Genomic DNA, 20,235 nt, shown 5'->3' on the forward strand with positions numbered 1-20,235 from the left:
GCCTGAGTCTCCATTGCATGATGCAATGCCATTTGCATTCATCACTACCATATGGAACTAGGACTTATTTGCACAAGTGGCTCACCCTCCTAAAGGTATAGATGTAGAAGCTGTTAGTCTTGAGGAATATGAAGTGTAAGATATTATTTTGGGAAAGCCTACATGAGATACATCTCAATAGATGACGACTATGGGAGTCAAAAAGTTTCTCAGGCACATGGAGAGGGATGAAATTGAACTATGAACTCTTTAAAGGAAAGTTAAGATCCTAAAGGGATATTTAGCCAAAGTTTTTGGTCCTCTTGATCCTGAGCACCTTTAGGAGACCTTAAATACCATTCTTAGAGAAGGGGAAGGTGTATAGCTCAATCCATTTTTGAAAGCTTGTCAGGATTAGCAAGATAGCCTTGAGGGTAAAGGTGTCACTATAATCACAGGAATTTTGAAGTTGCTATATGTTATGCAAGAGAATGTTGATAAGATCATGGCAATTTTGAGGTAGGACTTTAGTATCATGGATGAGGTATGGGCATGGAGCAAAGATTTACAAACTCTACAAGCCATAAAGGGCAAAGGTACTGCATTCTGATTGATGTATATACTGAAGAAGAGTTAGACATGATAGATGATTGGATAGATAATATTGTAGATGGGAATAAAGTGATGGAAACATTGCATGATGAGATACATAGGCTCAAGGACCAAGCTCGAGAGAAAATTTTGGAAGCAAAAAAGTTGTACAGTGATGCATACTTGGACATCTTTGAAAATGAAGAATGACAGAAGTTGTTACTAGTTGAGGTAGTAGTGGAGAATTTCAAGAAGACTTTAGAGGAAGAAGCTAGTGATGAAGACATTAGACAAGCCTTGAGGACAGAGGAAGCACTATTAGAGTTGGACAACAAACTCGAAGATTTTGTAGAGACTTGAATCGAGGTGGACAACTATAAACAGAAGGTCAAGGACAAGTATAAAGCTTTAGATCTTCCAAATGCTTCTAAAATTATTGAGATGATAGAGAAGTTCAAGGGCAAACATCCAAACATAGGTTTGGGATGAAGATGAACAAAACCTAGATGCCAAAATTTTAATTTTGACACTTAGTAAAATTTTGAGTTTTTGACCCAGTCGAAGTCCGTAGGTTCACAACTCTGCATTTTCATGCAACATCACAAGTATGCAGGCCTATAGCTCTACAATTTAGAGGTGCACTAATAGTTGGCCACCAGTTCCAAAAATAGCACTTTCCATTCATCGGGAGTGCATTCTGATTGCAAGTTAACTTTGACACAGGCTTAGTGAAGGACTAGCTTCTATTTTTGGTGTCTCCATCCACTACCACTTCAACTGATGGCTTCCTCCTACTTTCTCTCTCATGCTTTCTTTGTTTTTGACATGTAAAGGGCTTATGCATCCAAATAGTGAGTAAAATATGGATAGAGTCCCTTTAAGCACTAGATCAGTTGATAGTCTATAAATATTTAGTTTATTTTTATTATTAAAAGCATTTTATTGCATGAAAGATATCTCTCACTCTCAACACAAATTGAGGAGACAATTTCTTATACATACCCCATTGTAAAATGTAACAAGGGCCACTATTATTATACAATAAAATTATGCTTTTGGTGCTTGCATTTGGAGTTTAGTCATTCTTGCTTGAATGTGTCATTGTTTTGTGAATTTTATTCATGAGATTTTGATTGAGCCAAAGGTTTTTTGTGTTGTTTCTGGTTGTGTCATCTTTTAGTTCTAGTTTTTGCTACAGATATACGAATTTTACTGATGTAACAAGCTTGAGAGGAGATCACCTGATTGTGTCTACATATCTTTTTGTCTCGCATGAGCGCACTTTCCATGGCCTTGTGATTTGATGAAGAGTGAAATATCATTCAATTTGTTAAAAATTCTCACTAATGATTGCATCAGTGGATTCTAGGAAGCATTGCTTCTATTTTCATTGGTTTCCTACCAATTTCTTCAAAGGTTTAACTCGTGGCATGTTGTGTTCTGTAGCTTATATTCATTTAGAAATTTCAATTTCAAGTCATTTTGATTTCATGTTATTTTCTTTAATAACCCCTTGTTAGAATAGGATCTCATAGTAGCTGCATTGTTAGAGTTGCATTCAATGAAAAATAGAAAATACAAAAAAATATTGTTCTTTTGGTGTCATATTTTGAGATAGCAAATAGATTTAATTCGATTTTGAGATAAAAGAGTCTTTTAGAACTAGAAAATCCCTCCTTGTGAACACTCATTTATCTTCTACTAAGAAGATTTTGGTATGTCACAAGACAAATATTGAACCTTGGAGTAGATCCTTAAAAAGATTTACTTTTCAAGAGAGGAATTACGTAATGGATTCTTGCCATTGACCTCATGCAAAATGAATGCCCAATAGGCTATTGGGCCACTGAATAACTTCAAATACCATATGTCAATTTCCCTATTTATCCTTTAACTATCGCCTAAGCCCCACTAAAAGATAACTTGCCAGATTTGAACCTATGATCGGTGGGTGTAACAAAATCTGAAGCACTGCTGCGCCACTTGTGCGCTCAAGGATATAATAGGCATCAATTTTATTTAAGTTTGAACAACCCGACCACCACCCTTAAAATAGGGATTTTTATTATTTTGTTTAGTGAATTAGGGCCAAAAATGAATGTAATGCAAAAATATAAAAATGGCAAAGGGGATATTACGAAACCTATTTGGTTAAAATGCCTAATTATGTAATAATTGGTTTTGGGCCAAATTAGGAAAATTTTATGAATAAAAAGAAAGGGTAGGTCATTTTGGAAACATGAAATTGATAGAATTGATAGAGAATTTGGTGAGGGATTATTTTGAAACTAGAAGGACAAATATTGCTAAGGAGGAGAAAGGAAAATCTAGAGGACATAATTTCAGTCTCAAACAACAAAGCAGTGTGATGTTGTTGTTCTACAAGGGGTTGAATTTGTAACACTTTGTACTTGATTTGGAGTTAATCAGATTGGTCCACTAGTTGGAGCTAGACTTGGAGATGTCGTGTTGATAGGAAAAACTCTGAGATCAAATCATGTTGTGTCTCTTTTCTCATCTCTCTTTCTGTTAGTTATGTGATGTTCTTTTATTACATTTTTCAATTATGTTAATTTTCTTTAGTTAAAACATTAATAAAATGCATGTAATTGGTTATAATTCCTCTGTATCAATTCTTTAATCTTCTTCTCTGTTATTTCAATAGTTTAAGGAACATAGCCACACATTTATTTCCTGGATCAGGAAATTAAATCTAATTGTAAGGATTAAGTCATAATCTTATAGGTCCTAAATTAGATCATCACTAGTCATATGACATGAGGAACCATTGTCAATAATCCATATATCATTTTTGTTAACATAAGAGATAAGTGCCATTTTATCTCCTTCATCATCAGATGCATCTTTTACACCTATATAAATCATTTCATCTTCATTGTTATCAGAATCTTTAGCTATGAAACAAGATTTCTTACCTTTGTCCTTGAAGTTCTTGTAGTTGTTAGAGTCCTTTTTGCCTTTATGCTTATTTCTTTTCTTCTCATCCTTCATTTCCTTGTTTGGACACCTAGCAATAATGTGACCAATTTCTTCACAAGAAAAGTAGACTAGAGGAACTTTACCTTTGTACTCTCCTCTTCCTTTGGAATACTTACTTGCAAGTAGGGCTTCAACAACTTCAAGATCACTGTTTGAACTTTCTTCTGATGATCCATCTTCTTCACTTTCTGATTGACTAGATTTTGACTTTTTACCCTTTTCTTTGAGTGAGAGTTTAGCTTTAAATGCATATTCAATATTTTTTGAAGTAGGAACATAGTTATCATAATTGTCTAACTCAAAGGCTGTTAATCTTCCAACTAGAGCATTCAACCCTATCTTATTAGTTGGATCACATTTCATTTCTTGAATAGTAGATACTCTAATTGCATAAATGGGAAGAAGAGTTTTGAATACTTTACTTACAATAGTTTCCTCCTTGATGTCTCCTCCAAATGCTTTGATTGCACTTACAATAGCCTTGATTCTTCCCACATATTTTTCAATTTTTTCATCTTCTCTCATTTTCATTTGATCAAATTGTCCTATAAGGATTTTTTCTTTGGCCCTCCTTACATTGTCATCTCCTCCATAGATATCTTTCAGTTTGTTCCACATTTCAAAAGTAGTTTTGAAATCTTTTACCTCATCAAATTTGACATAGCTGAGAGTAGATGCAATGTCAATCATCATGATATTATGATTCTTCTTTTCAGTAATGTCTTTAACCAATAATGTTCCAGTGGGAGTCTTATATTCAGAATCAAGATAATTGCAATCTAAATCACTGATGGTAGCTAGATGCAATCTCATAAGTCCTTGCCATGCTACAAAGTTGTCTTTGTTAAGCTTGAGAATCTCTTTTGTAAGACATCCTGATCTTTAGCTTAGGTCCTTGAACCTTCTCTGGAAGCACTAAAAGCTATGATACCAATTGTTGGAAATATAAGAGGAGTAATTGAGAGGGAGGGGTAAATTAGTTACTACAAAAATAAATCCCAAATCCCTTTTGATGTCAATAAAAAATGCAAACAAATAACTAAATATTTATGAAGCTCGGTAAACACACAAAATGTTGTAACTTGATAGTAACTAGATTAGCTTGATAAAAGACTAACATTTAAACCATTAGATGTTATATATGATTACCATTACTTTAACTTATTTGAAAACACATAAAGAAAATAGCATGAACACATTTGAAACCAAGATTTAATGTGGAAACCCAATTTGAAAAAAAAACCACCAATAGCAACTAGTTATTGATTTTCACTCTTCTGAAGTGAGCCGTGTTAGGAGCCAACCTTGTTAAAGGTTACAAAACACAATTTTAGGTGTGACCCTATTAAAGGATTTAATCACCCTATTAGGAATGGCTTGGTTAGAGGTTTGAAGAAAAATTCAATGGAATTGTCACCTTGTTAGAGGATTTACAAATAGCTGTTAAGCCAACTCTTTTAATAGATTTAGATCACAGCTACAATGGTTAGAGAGTAACAATGAGATGACCTAATTTGAATGCAATTGATTTGCTTATTTTAGATCTCTATTTTGTCTTGTACTTTATCATTCTTGATCAAATATGGATTTGCTACACCACAAGGATATTTAGCTTATCCTTCAAATTCACTTGCTCTACTTATTAATAGATCTTCAATCGCATCATCATAATTGACACATGTTCTTGCACTTCCACTTTCACACTTGCTTGCACACTTTGAAATCACAACTTGACCTTATACGTATACCTTCCACTTTGTTAAGTTAGCTCAAATACAACTTACAATAATCAATATTCATCACCTTAGTTAGCTGGAGTCAATAAATAGATCAATTAAACTCAATACAACAAAATAAGAAAATCCTTTGCTAGCTGACCCTTCTTGGTACAAATTAATTTTGAAATGATTTCCTTTGTTAACCAATAGAATCTTGGTTAACACTACAAAATTACAAAAATGCTTTGGCAATCGAGTGAGTTCGGTTAACACTAGCTTTCTGCAACTTTTCTTGTGACGCTAGAGTGAACTCGGTAGACACTGCCTTTTGAACTAGACAAACACAAGAATGCTCGATAGACACTGAGAACTATCTTCATTACCTGAGTGAGCTCAACATATATTTATTAATAATGATTACAAAATTTATGTAACATCAAAGACAACACATAATTAATCAATTGTATCCAATAGGCTTTACAAGAATCTTTAATCAAAGGGGTTTAATTAGGTTCCTAATAAGTTGATTAGGTTTAGGGTTACATTGCCAACCTTAGTAGACATGTCATTACACATACGCATGAAAAGTGTTAGGTGACACTATAAAATCACATTACATAACATTTGACATGTCACTAATTACATAGTGAAATCACCTAATAAATACATACAAATTACAATCATGAATTAAATAACTTTAAAAAGAGGTTTGAATTCAACCTTGACTTTATAGTTTACACATATGATTGGTTACTATTTCTCCAATAATTTCCATGGTAACATTCCTAAACACTCAATTTGAATATTAGTAGCTTGATAAATCACATGTATATATAAACCAAATTGCATAATCAAGTGAATGAACATTGTACATTCAAGTATTTATAAAATTTTCTATTTTTGCACTTGATAAAACATAATTGATTGCATGTTCAAAATACCATAAAATATTCATCAATTTGCATTAAAATACTAAAATGATCATCATAATGCATGTATATACCTAAAACATCATAAACATCATCAATAAAGCATACTAAACTATCTGAATGCATAATCATCAAGGTACAGTATATGCAAAATTGGGGGCCTCTAATCATCACACACACTTCAACATGGTCCTTACCTACAAGATCATCGTAGAATAAACATTGTGTTTTTTATATGAAGGATCCAACAAAATGACCTGTTGCCTTCTAATTAGAAGGATTTTGCCTATTTTCTCTCAGACCGAGAAGTAGGCAACTAGACCTTTTAGTACGAAAGATTTTATGCAATTGTATGATCATGCAATTAATCTAAATGATAAATGTAGTTTAATCTAAGAAATAAAGAATCATAGTGTGCAAAATGGATACATATTTAAAATCTAAATGATATTACAATGAAAGAAATAAAGCTATGCAAATGTGAGCAAAGTGAGTAAGAATTTTTAGCATAAGTTTGATGTAAATTCCAAAATTCCTCCCCTGTAATGAGGAATGGAGAGCTTCTTTTATAGAATCCAAGAGGTGATTGATGGTCGAGATTAATCAAAATGGATGGTCAAGATTGAAGAGGAGAGCTAGTCATAAAGGAAACTTCCTCATGAAAAGGGAGTTAATTGGTTTCCTTTGAGTGATAAAAGGAGTTAACTAGTTCCTTCTTAATAAAATAGAATATGACCTCATAAATGGATAGCTTTAACTAATTAAATAATTAAATTCAATAACTAAATGTATTTAATTCCTTTGTATATTATCTAAATAGGAAATTTTAATTTAATTAAAGTAGAACACTTATAATTAAATTAAATTAAATCAATAGGTTTATGTAGCTAATTTGAGTCGATATTTAGGAACTAAATAAATAATATGATTAATGCAGATTAGGATTTTCTACATTTGACACCTAGGTCAAGTAGCGATTATCAGAATTAGAATTGCCTAGTAAAATAAGACTTAGGAATAATTGAATAAACCAAAGTTGTTGAATATGGCAATGTGCCAATTTTTGGGTATTATAGGTACCATAAATAACATCATCATCATTATAAGGTAAAAAACCACATAGAATTGTTTGTACAAATCAATCTTTAAATAGTCAAACAATGTAGCAAGCCTTGAATCATAGGGTATCAAAAGATGAATGTATCAATTGATATCAATTTCCATTAGAACACCTAAACCATAAAACCTTAATTTATATACATCATCATAATCATCTAAATCCATTAACTTTCTATAACTTAGTTATGCAAATGTATCCTAGAGAACACATACAATGTTTATGATTTAAACCAAAATTTCAAACAATCATATAATTCATCTCAATACATAATTATAACATGTTGAACATAATTCTCTAACAACATTAACATATCATAATGTACTTTTAATATTTAAAATTAAGCTACCTTAAGAAAAATTTTAGTGAGTTGATAATCTCTATCTTTTAATTTCTAATGATTCATAAAAGGGTAAGTATTAAATATTATTATGATAACAACCATCAGATCATAATACATAAGATGACCATAATTTATCATAATGCCTTCATCACATTTTTAGCAAGAACCACAACATCTTCCCACACCATTTCCTTGTCATGCTCATATATCCATTCATATATCCTATAAAGGAATCAACATAGAAATTCATATTTAAATAAGTACATACAAGGAGAGGTTTTACATCCTCCCCCACTTGTAGTTGAATCCCTCCTAGAAGTCACACAAACTAAGGCATTCATCCCATGCTAGACCTTGTTTAGACTATTCCAAAATTTAGTCTAATACAAAAAGAATGATTTATAATTCAAATATACACTCAAAGATGATAACATATTTATCTAATTACCCTTACTAAAAGAGAAGTTCAACCCATAATTTTTACTTGGGGACACTGTTGAAGTTGATGAAAGATCAACCCCATAGCTTCCAAGAATTACCTACATGCAAACACTTCTCACAGAAAGAGAGAAGAAAAAAGCTATAGAGGCTAGAATTTCTAGATCTATAGATGAGACATTCTTAATGAGGAAAAAAGAGATTGCTAGTATTAAAACTAAATTAAACTAAATAAATAAAATTACAAAGAGATCAATCGTTATAAAAAGAGATCAAAACCCTAATAAGTAACTAAACTAAGTTGCATAAGATTAAGGAAATTTTGGTGGAGGACAGTGGGGAGATGATAATGAAAGAAAGGAGGAGAGCATAGAGAAACCTCAGCACTAAAATGGCAAAGATGGGAATTGTCAGGGAGACCATGAACTCTCAAGTTATGGAATACAAAAAAGGAAAAATTCATTTTGATAAACTCATTGACCCAGCTCTGGTAGTAATTTTAGATAATGCAAGAGAGACAAGGCTCAATCTACTCAACAATGCCAAAAATAGTATGATAGACAACTTTTTCTCAATCAAGTGGTTGTTCCATGAGATTTAAGAGATCAAGGAGAAAAGGATCCAAGAGGAAGGCCAAAGGATGAGACCCAATTAGGGATATCTTTCCGACTAGGAGAATCATCTCTATAAGGTTGAGAAAAGGGTGCAAAGGATGGAGATATCAAACCAAAACCTGGCTAATCAGGTGATTGCCACTTTGAACACTCTAAATGAGAACATCAATAGTCTGGGAGAATCACTAAAAAATGCAAGAATTAGTGGGGAAAAATAAGAAAAGGCTAGCATAGACTTCAGGTAGACCGAGAGAGAAATGAAAGAGACCAGGAGCCCAGTGGAATGATCAAATGACTAGAACTAGGAATGTGTGGGCATAGAAATCTAGAGTGCCAATGAAGCAACATAAAATCTGTAGCATCTAGATACGGAGAACTAATAGTAAGAGGTCTTATTTTTTGCTTCATCCTTTTCTCAATTTAGGTTAGATGGCTTTTGTTTCCTAGCCATGGGCCTATCTTTTGTTATGGCTCTTTATAGGCAGATGCATAGGGTCTAGACTTTATTTTAAATTATTTTTTCAAATATTATGTAAAAATCCTCAAGTTTTAGGATCCCTGTAAAATCTATTTTTATTAATAAAAAACTAAACTAGGTTACATGATAATAATTAATAAAAGAATTAATTATTATATTCCCAGAGTTTATCTTAAGTAAACTAGAGACAATAAGTGACTTAATAATTAAATCAATATGATTTAATTAATAAGAAAATATTTTATTACTCTAACACCCCCCCTTAAGATAAACTTTGGGAGTAGCTAAAAACCTAGAAAACACTACTAAAAGTAAATTTCGGTCCCAACAACAAGGATTTATGAGGTACCCAAACACAATCAAATCTTTGAAAAGAGAAGAAATAGAGAAAACCACATGTGAAAAACCCTACTCCAGAATGAGATGAAAATAATGCTAAAAGAACTAGTGAAGGACTAAAGAAGCCTCTAAACTAGAGAATGTCCCAAAAGATAGGAACAAAAGATGATCATGAACAACACCATAGAAACATGAAGCTGCAAACACTACCAAACTGTTGATTTTAAGAATCTCCATTGTATAGAACATGACTAGGTAGAGAAGACTAAGTCTGAAGAGCTAATCAATCAAAGATGGAAAGTATCTTCATAGCCTCCAAAAATAGGAATGAAAGAATTTTTATATGGTAAATGATCCATCTCACCAAAATGCATAGGTATCCAACCACTACAATCACCTAGTACATAGGATCAAATACTGAATACATAGCTCACTCCATCAAACCAAGAAAGCAATAGAACTAACATAACCCCCCTATAATGCTAAGAGGTAAGACATGAACATTGAAATTGAATGCAATATCTCCTATAGAAAGAAGAACTAGGAACATCAAGAGTGCTAAAGAAGTACAAACACCTATAATGGGATGTGTCATCGATACATCATGAGGCTAATGTCATGGAAGGAACACTCACTTGACAAAGTAAGATGGTAAATATGGCCAACATGAAATCCTCCAAGGCACTTTATAATGTAGTGTGACTATAATAAAATACAAAGATGTCCAAGATCTCGAAATGCAATAGAGTGGCACTTTATCTGAGTGTGTTTGCAAAAATACTACAAAAGTATGTCAAAAAAGATTAAAAGAGACATGAGGCCAATACAATAGATAGTACAACCCATGAACAATTATCTAAAGAAAAAAAATTGGTCTTCAGACCTAAATCAACGTTATATATCCACTAGAATGCAAAAAAGAAAAAATTTGAATGGGATGTGCCTAGAGCAGAATATGGAAAATGGAATGCCTCAAGATATGTTTCTCGAAGTACAAAATAGAATCTCTAAATTTGACTACATAAACTAGAAATCAAATAGTGACAAAAGTTAAAATAAAATGCACCATCATGACGGGCTTAGAACCATCTTTCTAGTGATATTTTGTTTACAAAAAGTAGAGTCTAGGTGAGCAAGTTATGACCAAAAAACTATAGGTAGGTCAAAAAAGCATTAAAAAGGCAAAAAAATCACATCCTTGGGATATGTGCCAAAATGCATGGGAAGCATGCCTACTAGTTATAGGAATTACCTTGGGATTTGTGCCATCATTTTTATTAACATACTAACATTACCTTGATTTGCAAGCATAAAAAATTTGATTTTTGAAAAGAAAAATCTTGGTTTATGAGCCAAAAACCTTAATTTTTGTTCCAAAAGCATGATTTTTGCTCCAAAAAATCTTGATTTTTGAGCTAAAATTTTTGAGATACATTTCAAAAATCTCAATTTGTGTGCTAATTTTTTTAATAAATGTGCCAAATATGGGAGAAATATGTTTTAGCCTCAAATTCTGACTGTGTGCAAATTGGAAGAATTTTATATAAAAATAGGGGTATTTGGGTGCTTTGAGGTCAATGGTGATGTCCATTTGGGCTTAAAGTGACCCAAAAATTAGTGACCCTTCAGATTCAATAGAAAATGACTTTGAAAAATGAAACCCTCTGAAACAAAAAGCACAGATCTAAAAATTGATGCCAAATCTCTCAAGAACATAACAAGACATGAAGATCTAGAGCTTTGATACCATGTTGAATTTGACAAAAGATCAACATCATAGCTCTCAAGAGTCACCGACATGCAAACACCTATCACAAAAAGAGAGAAGAAAAAAGCTATGGAGGTTAGAATTCTTAGATCCACAGATGAGACATTCTTGATGAGCAAAAAGGAGATTGTTGTTATCAAAACTAAATTAAGCTGAATGAATAAAATTATAAAGAGATCAATCCTTATAAAAGGAGATCAAAACCCTAACAAGTAACTAACCTAGGTTGCATGATAATAATTAATAAAAGAATTAATTATTAAAGCCCAATGGTTAGCTTAAGTAAACTAGAGATAATAAGTGACTTAATAATTAAATCAATATTATTTAATTAATAAGAAAATACTTTATTACTCTAACATACGCTTATCAGGGTCAAACACTTCTTAAAACATATAGGTCACATATATCTAACATTTTAAATTGGCATGAATATTCTTATAGAGTCTCTCATAATAATACCATATGGTGTTTTGAATTTCCATATACTCACTCATCTGGGTTACAGTTGTACAAGACTCCCTCAAATAGGATTTCCTTAAAATGCAACTTGGACCTTTATCAAAGGCTAATCACTTTTACGCTATAGTTTTCATTACATATTGCTTCTTTGATAGGACACTAAACTAAGTCCATTGCTACACATACATCTTTTGCATCTAAACTATTAGGCTAACTCATAACCTTAATTAGTTTTATGTTGGGGTGCAATCTATTACTCTTAATAGTCAATAGATATTCACCAATCCTATATTGAAGTTCTATGAGAGGGTGGGGCACACATATCTTCACTAGGAACCCCATACCCTAATGCTATACCTCCACTTCATTGTTAGGAATACCTTTGGTAGGCCTATCATATGTCACTTTGCCAACACATTTCACAAGAATGTGGCTCAAAATTTAAATTCAAAATCAAGGATGAAATATTCAATGTAAAAGCATGAAACAAAATAAATTAAGAGTTACCAAAATACTTAACTTTTTAATCAAGGAATAAAAGCATGTCTTAGAGGCAAATAGAATCATCAATAATAAATTTGGCTAAGCAACCCAATATCACATTGTCGGAAAGAATGTGATGCAGGAACATTGAGCTTGGATTTTGGTGGAGCTATTCTTTCCATGGTTAGGGATGTGTTGGAGACACATTGGGGAACCTTTCCTCATGATTTCATAGAGATTGGATGGATTGAGTGGAAGTTTGAGCTATTTGAACCTTGCTGCTAAAACTATGTTTTTCTAGTTTCTGGGTGCCTATTGCAAAGTGTATAACTAATTTTTTTATAATGAATGAGAATTTTTCCACTTCAAAGATTGAATAGGGCCTATATTAATTTCCTTTTTAAAGAGTGCAATTCCTAATTCATTATAGGTTGGGATATATGGCAATTATCCTAGAGTATCAATTTCTAGTAGTTTTGTACAACAGTCTATTATGTGTGACTTTCAGGATGGATACACACTTTTCCTTTGGGAGTCAGCCTTTGTAAATTTAAGGATTGTAGAGGACCTAGATTTATACCTATGGTTTTAAGAACAAGTTCTAATTCCATTAGAGCTAGGAGATATTGTGATTTTACTTGGATATTGTAAGAATTTGGCTTAGGCCAGAATTCACCAAAGAACTAAAGAACTCAACACAAACACACAGTAGAAAAAAATAGACAGAGTATGATCAGAATGATGATATTCATTCAATAACTACTTGAGAGTACACTAGGAGTGCCTGAATATAAAGGCCTTAGGAGAGCTTCTAGAATGCATAGAAGTCAACATCATGATATGTCATACAACCAGGCACATGTCCACCAGATATGGGTTATCCTCCATTGAGCAGGGGATTAAGTGTGATGATGTGAGGATAATCCTACAATGGTGTAGCATGCAAATTAGTGGTGTAGACAACATGTGCTAAATGAGGAGTGCATATAACTGTGTTGTCATCATGAAAACTCAGTGAATGATGCATACTCCTATGTTGTAGATACCATGTGCATAATTAGAGTTGCATAACTCAATGAGAGTACGAAAAATCCTAAGTGTCTCACCTAAAATAATAATAAAATAATGCAAAATAATTAAATAATGCATTAAACTTAAGTAAACTTAAGTAAGTGGAATAAGTAAATACTTATTTACACCAACACCCCCCCTTAAGTGCAACTTAGGGGAATGCCCTTAAGCTTACAAAATATAGGATGAAATGCAATATGGTTCCTGGCTACTAGGCCATGTTAGGTACCCATGTACATAATGATGATGCAATCTACCATAAAGTGGGGAAAGAGGGAAATCCTCATGGGAAAAACCCTCCCCCAAAAAGAGAGATGAATAGGGATGCATGGATAGATGGAGTAATCAAGTCACCCCCATTATGACATTCATGTAGTATATAAATAAGAGAATGATGAGAAGAGGAAGAGAGATAGGATAGGCTCCCCCCCCCCCCCGCCCCCCCCCCCCCCCCCAAAGAAGAATGCTGAACAGTGACTGCTTCAATGAAGAAGCTGATCCAAGACTGTTGAATGGTGTTCCTCCCTTTAGGAAGAAATAATGCCAAGGGTAAAAATGAGACGCTTTCACTGTGTGTGGAAAGAATCCCATGGATAAGTGATGTCTCTAAAACCTGCTCAACTGGCTGAAGAACCTATCCCAAAGAACTGCCTATCTCTGCAACTGATGAAGAACCCTGCTGCAATTAATAATCATAAGTATCCATAATCACTTCAACTTGTGAGGATCGATCATGTAGAGAATGAACAAGAGAGTCGAATGGAACCCTCATGAAAATTGAAGAAGGTAATTTTGCATCAAGAAGAAGAGGTAGATCATCAATACTATCCCCAAAATCTATCATTGAACTTGTATCTAGAAGAATGGAAGTACCCTACTAATTTGGACCTATCACTGTGGCTATGTATGCATGTGGATTGAACTGATGAAGTGACCTCTCACTGTATCTGTCAACAGAACCCCACGTGTCTAAATCTATTGAAGCACTATCACTGGAATCACTATTAGTTTCCACACTGTATGATGTGCAGAGAGGAGTAGAGGACAAGCTGGGAGAACTTTCCTCAAAGTATACATCCTTCTCCACAAATATTTGATGTGTCTCTGGATCTAGAAGTCTATATGCCTTCACACTGTCTTCATAACCAATTAAAGTACAAGGCTAAGATGATTGTGCCTTGCATCCCCTGGAAGATCTCTTTGCCCATGCAGGACAACCGAAGACTCTGAAGTGTGTCACAATAGGTTTTCTGCCACACCATGCCTCAAAAGGAGTTTTTCCATCTAAGGCTGGATGAGGAGAATGATTAAGAATGTGAGTGGCACTAGAGATTGCTTTGAATTCTAATGATGGATCTAGAGACTTGGCATGAATCATGTAATGTGCCATAGATTTAATAATTCAAATCCTCAAAGCTGCAACATTTGTCTTATGCAGACTGAATGCTGAAGGAGTCTGAAGATCAATGCGCTCATGTCTACAAAAGTCCTTAAGTCTTCTATTCACATCCATGTTTCTATTGTCCATGCGGAGTACTTTGATGGCCTTTCTGGATTTTTGTTCTACATGAGTCTTGAAGTCTAGAAATGCATTTAACACTTCATTCTTACTATGTAGAAAGTAGACCCAAGTGAACCTTGAAAAGTCATCAACTAAGGTAAGTATGTAGCAACCCTGGCTGAATGCAAAAGGACCTGCTAATACCATGTGAACCATTAGGAGAACACTTGTTGCTTTAGAAAACTTCCCTCTTTGTAACTTCCCCTCTAGATGCATATCCACTGAATCTATTGAACATTCACCTTTAGAAAAGTTGATTTGAGGTAGACCTTTCACCATTTGGTATGTGCAAAGTTGCTGAAGGTAGCAGTAGTCAAGATGACCATACCTCTCATGCCATAATTGCATGTTTGAATTGGATTGAGATAACAAGGCCTTTGAAGGAGACTTGGGTACAAAATGTGAGAAAGAGTACAACCTCTTGTTATCATTCACTTTCCCCACTGCAACCAAGGAATTGTCTTTAAGATTGTGCATTTGAATTGAGTCTAGAAGGAACTCAACTCTATGTCCATCTCCAAGGTGAGTGATTTGGTAGATTGAAAGAAGATTTGAACTTAGGTTTGGAACATAGAGAACCTCTTGAAACTCTCCATTTTCCATCTCCATGTTTCCTTTTCCATCAACTTCCATTTTACTATCATTCCCCATGAAGATGTGTAGTACCTTGGACTGCTTCATTGAAAAAAAATCCTCCTTTGAAGAACCCATGTGATATGAGGCACCTGAGTCAAAGATCCATTCCTTTGAAGAGTTTGACTTAGCCATGAGTGCTTTCCCTTTGCCCTTTGAATTTGAAGATGACCCTTTATCCTTATAAGCATTAGGCAATGGAACATTATGTTTCTTCATGATGTGAGTCAACTCATCAATCTTTTTGAGATAACACTCATGCTCTTCATGAACCATTTTCTTACAATAAGCACACTTCTTCTTCTCCTTATTATTTTTGTTGTCCCCTTTCTTTTTGGAATTAAAGGACTAGTCTTGTTGATAAGAGTGAAGTGTTGTCTTTTCTACATCCTTAGATTTGTCCTTCTTCCATTTCTTCTTACCCTTTCCTTTATTTGAAGATTGTGCAGCTAAATTTTGAGAACCCTCATTTTTGGCCACCAATGCTTTGGATTGAGGTGATTTGAGAATCCCCATTGATTTCAACTTCTTTTCTTCATCATCCAACAGTTTAGCATATTCATCAAAAGTGACTTTCTTGTAGGTAGACCCTAAGGTAGTCTTGGAGGTGTTAAAAGAAGATACAAATGTGGAATATTCTGATGGAAGCTTGTTATGGATGAGATAAATCAGTCTGTCATCTTTGATAGAACTCCTACAATCAGTAAGCTTTGTCCTTAATTCATTCACCTTAATGATGAAGTCTTGTATAGAGTCATACGACTTAGGATCTAAGGAAACAAGCTCATCTTCAATTTTGAATATATCCTCTTTAGACACTTTACCATAAAGGCTTTCGAGGGTATCCCAAGCTTCCTTGGATGTAATACATTTCTTAATTTGATACATGATCTTATCATCTACCCCCAAACATATATCACCTAGGGCTTTCCTATCCTTTGCTACCCAATTTGAAATATCATTTGCAAAAACATTATCACCTGCTAGTTTAGGAAGAGTACCATCTACATATTGTGAAAATCCATTATGCATTAAGTGATACAACATTTTGATTGACCATGAAGCATAGTTATGAGGAGTTAGTTTAGGAAACTTAAAGTTTCCCATAATGTAGAAAATGAAAGAAATATGCAAAAAAGAGAGAACACAACACCAAGAACACCCCCCCTTTTCACTAAATCAAGAAACCCACCAAAAATAGATGCTTAGGGCACTTTATTAGTAGTGTGATTACAATGGGCCACTTTCAAATTTTGACCTTTTTAGAATTTTTATTTTCCTTGTTACAACCTCTTAATGGAGTACAAATCTGAAACTTTATAAAGTGCTACAATTATGAAGCATTACAAAGCAAAGAAAGGCCCTATTGCTGAAAGTGACAATTTTATCCACACAACACTACAATATGATGCTAGATCTAGAAAGTAGACAAAAAAAATGCAATTTCAAAAAAAATAGAACCTATTTTCGACTCTAGATGTGCCCGTATAGAGCATTTGAAGTTGCAAAATGTAGGATTATGTAGGTATAGTCACCAAAAAATGCAATTTCTGAACAATCCATGCACCAGAACTAGAAAATAGCTACACCATTGAAAAATTCAAAAAATTTAACCCAATTTCAAAAAAAGTTACACCTAATTTGGAGTCCGGATGTTTGAGTTATGGCCTCTCGAAGTCGAACTGCAAAAACCAAAATGAATCTGGAGAGGGGTTGCATTAGCGAATCATGGGGTTAAATTTGATGGCTATACAACCATCATAGTAGTTGTAATTGGCCTTGGAATGATGGTCATACGAGCATCAATTTTAAGATATTGGATCAGATGATGTCAGTAAAATTTTTCCCTCTGTTGATGTGGCAGCTAGCATGTCAATCCATACTATACAAATCATATAGAAGGTACAAAAAATTTGACATGGAAACAAACATGGTAGGTAGATGATGATGTGCCATATGTCACATGGTTATTTGATGAGCTTGACAATGATGACTGCTGACTGGGTCTTATGTGTAATGTCGAGTCAGACTGGACAACTAATTAAAATCCACCATGTGTTTAAGGATGGTTGTCCACTAGGGTGAATCCACAGGTGACACATGGAGGGCAGGGTCTACCCAGGATAGTTGCTAGAGATCTATGCCCACCGCTAGAAATCTCAAATGTGGGGGCTGGAGTAAATTGACAGTGAGTGGGCTATTTAAAATAGTCCCACATTTGTCACTAAAAAATTATCCATGCTTTTTAAAAGTAATGTCGTGGGATGCTCTCATAGCAAAGCACTATCTGCCGAAACCTTGTTGGATCACTGCCAGTGAATGCCTTGCCAGAGGTAGAGTTGAGCCGATGGTGATGGGCTGTATTTATTTTCCCTCGGCTAGAATTTGGCTTCCCAGATGGGGAATTATATGCACAAGTATAGTCACAAACTCATAAAGGCCAAAAATTATTCAAAAAACCTTGCGAATTAAATAAAATTCCTCCAAAAATATAGAGCTAAGTTAGGGTGTCATTGCTCGGTTTGGCAAAAAAATTTCTTTGATGACTGAACAAAAAATAATTTTGAAAATGAAAATTTGAAAAATGTCCAAAATTGGAGAGATTAGAATAATTTAGATCCGAAAATCAAATAATTAGATCAATGAAATGAACATACATGAACTACAAATTGGGGCCTCCGAGTTCCGATTTGCAAAAAAAATTTGCCTCATGATCAAATTTCACCCAACATAGGCAAATTTATACTCAATCTTCACCGAATCGATGCTTTGGACACAATAGTGAGGTCAGATGTGGCTCTAGATGCTCCCAATTTTTTTGGATCCTTTGGATTCGTGTTGAGGTGCTGAAGCATGGACGGTCTCAAATGGCTACATGATGAGAATCCCTCTCATCTTTGATACCATGTAAGAATTTGGCCAGAATTCACCCAAGAACTAAAAAACTCAACATAAACACACAGTAGACCAAAATAGATAGAGTATGATCAGAATGATGATATTCATTCAATAACTGCTTGAGAGTACACTAGGAGTGCTTGAATATAAAGGCCTTAGGAGAGCTTCTAGAATGCATAAAAGTTGGCATCACAATATGTCATACAACCAGGCACATGTCCACCAGAGATGGGTTATCCTCCATTGAGCATGGGATTAAGTGCAATGATGTGAGGATAAGCCTACAATGGTGTAGCACACAAATCAGTGGTGTAGACAACATGTACTAAATGAAGAGTGCAGATAACTATGTTGTCATCATGACAACTCAGTGAATGATGCATACTCTTGTGTTGTAGATACCATGCGCATAATTAGAGTTGTGTAACTCAATGAGAGTACACAAAATCCTAAGTGTCTCACCTAAAAAAATAATAAAATAATGAAAAATAATTAAATAATGCATTAACCTAAGTAAACTTAAGTAAGTGTAATAAGTAAATACTTATTTACACCAATAGATATCAATTTTGGGCATTTAATTGTTGTTGCAGGCTGACTTGTGGCATTTAATTTATGTATTCATATTTAATTTGTCTTTTGAGCCAACTTGTGGCTTATATTCATATAAGTAGGGGTTGTGGGGAAGTATTTAGTCATTATTGATCCATTGTGGAGAAAAGGAGGAGCTTGAAGAGAGAATTTGGAGAAGAGCTAGTAGTTGCAGCTTGGAAAACAAGGGGATTGTTTGGTGGGCTTGCGAGTATAGGTTGAGATCTTCCTTGCAGGTTTCTACCAGAGTGTGGATCTGGACTAGCTAGGTTTGATTTGGATCTTGAGGGATCTTGTAGAACTATTACTTGCTTTGTATTTGGCCATAACTAGGAAGGCCTTACCACCCAACACATTGAATGTAATCAGTTATATTCTATGAATATATTATTGTAATTTGGTATTAGATCTTGCATATTTTTTTCTTGTTGTTGCATTTCCCCAATGTGGTTATATAGCTGGGGGCAAGGACATCTCCTTTAGGGATACTTCTTTCCCTACACTATTTTAGTTGGTATCAGAGTGAAGGTTTTTCCTGAGTGTGTAGATAGATCACTGAAGCTGAGGCAGTTTGCACTAGGACTTGGGTGGAGAAGTAGATCTAATTTGATCTTGATCTAGTGGTGGATTTTCTTTCTAGAGTCCCAGATCTCTTGGTTGTGAGGTGGTAGACCATGGTTCTAACTTGCAATTATAGAGGGCTTGCAAATGGATCTATGGATGTGAAGATGGAAAACCAATCTTGTTGAGGCATGATTGTAGAGAGTTTGTGGATTGCAGATCCGTGGTCCTAGACATGTGATGTGTTTCCTAATTGTTAATGAGAGGTGGAAGGTTGTGATCTAAATTGAAAACAATTTAGTTTTGTCACAAGGAGCATGGGAAGGATTTTTTACAGAGGGTTTATGAAGATCTTGGGAGATGGGTCCAAGAGGATTGGACCCTGAGATGATTGTAAATCTCCATGATATGGTGGAGAGGAATTTTTCTAAGATGTTTGCTTAGTTTGAATCTAGTTTGGCTGATTGAGCTAAGAAGGTGGTTGCTTAGTTTGAAACTAGTTCAAATGATCAAGATAAGGATAGGATGAGGAAGGCATTTCGTAGATTTTTTTGGAGCTTGAGTCTACCAATTCGAAAGAGAATAGTTTGGCCGGTTAAGAGACTTGTTCCTGAGAGAAGATTGCATGGCATGGTCAAGGTGGAAGAGGTTGGTTTTGTTG

Source organism: Cupressus sempervirens, chromosome 10 (assembly GCF_028749045.1).
Source record: "Cupressus sempervirens isolate cs-2001-9-10 chromosome 10, ASM2874904v1, whole genome shotgun sequence".
Lineage (NCBI taxonomy): Eukaryota > Viridiplantae > Streptophyta > Pinopsida > Cupressales > Cupressaceae > Cupressus > Cupressus sempervirens.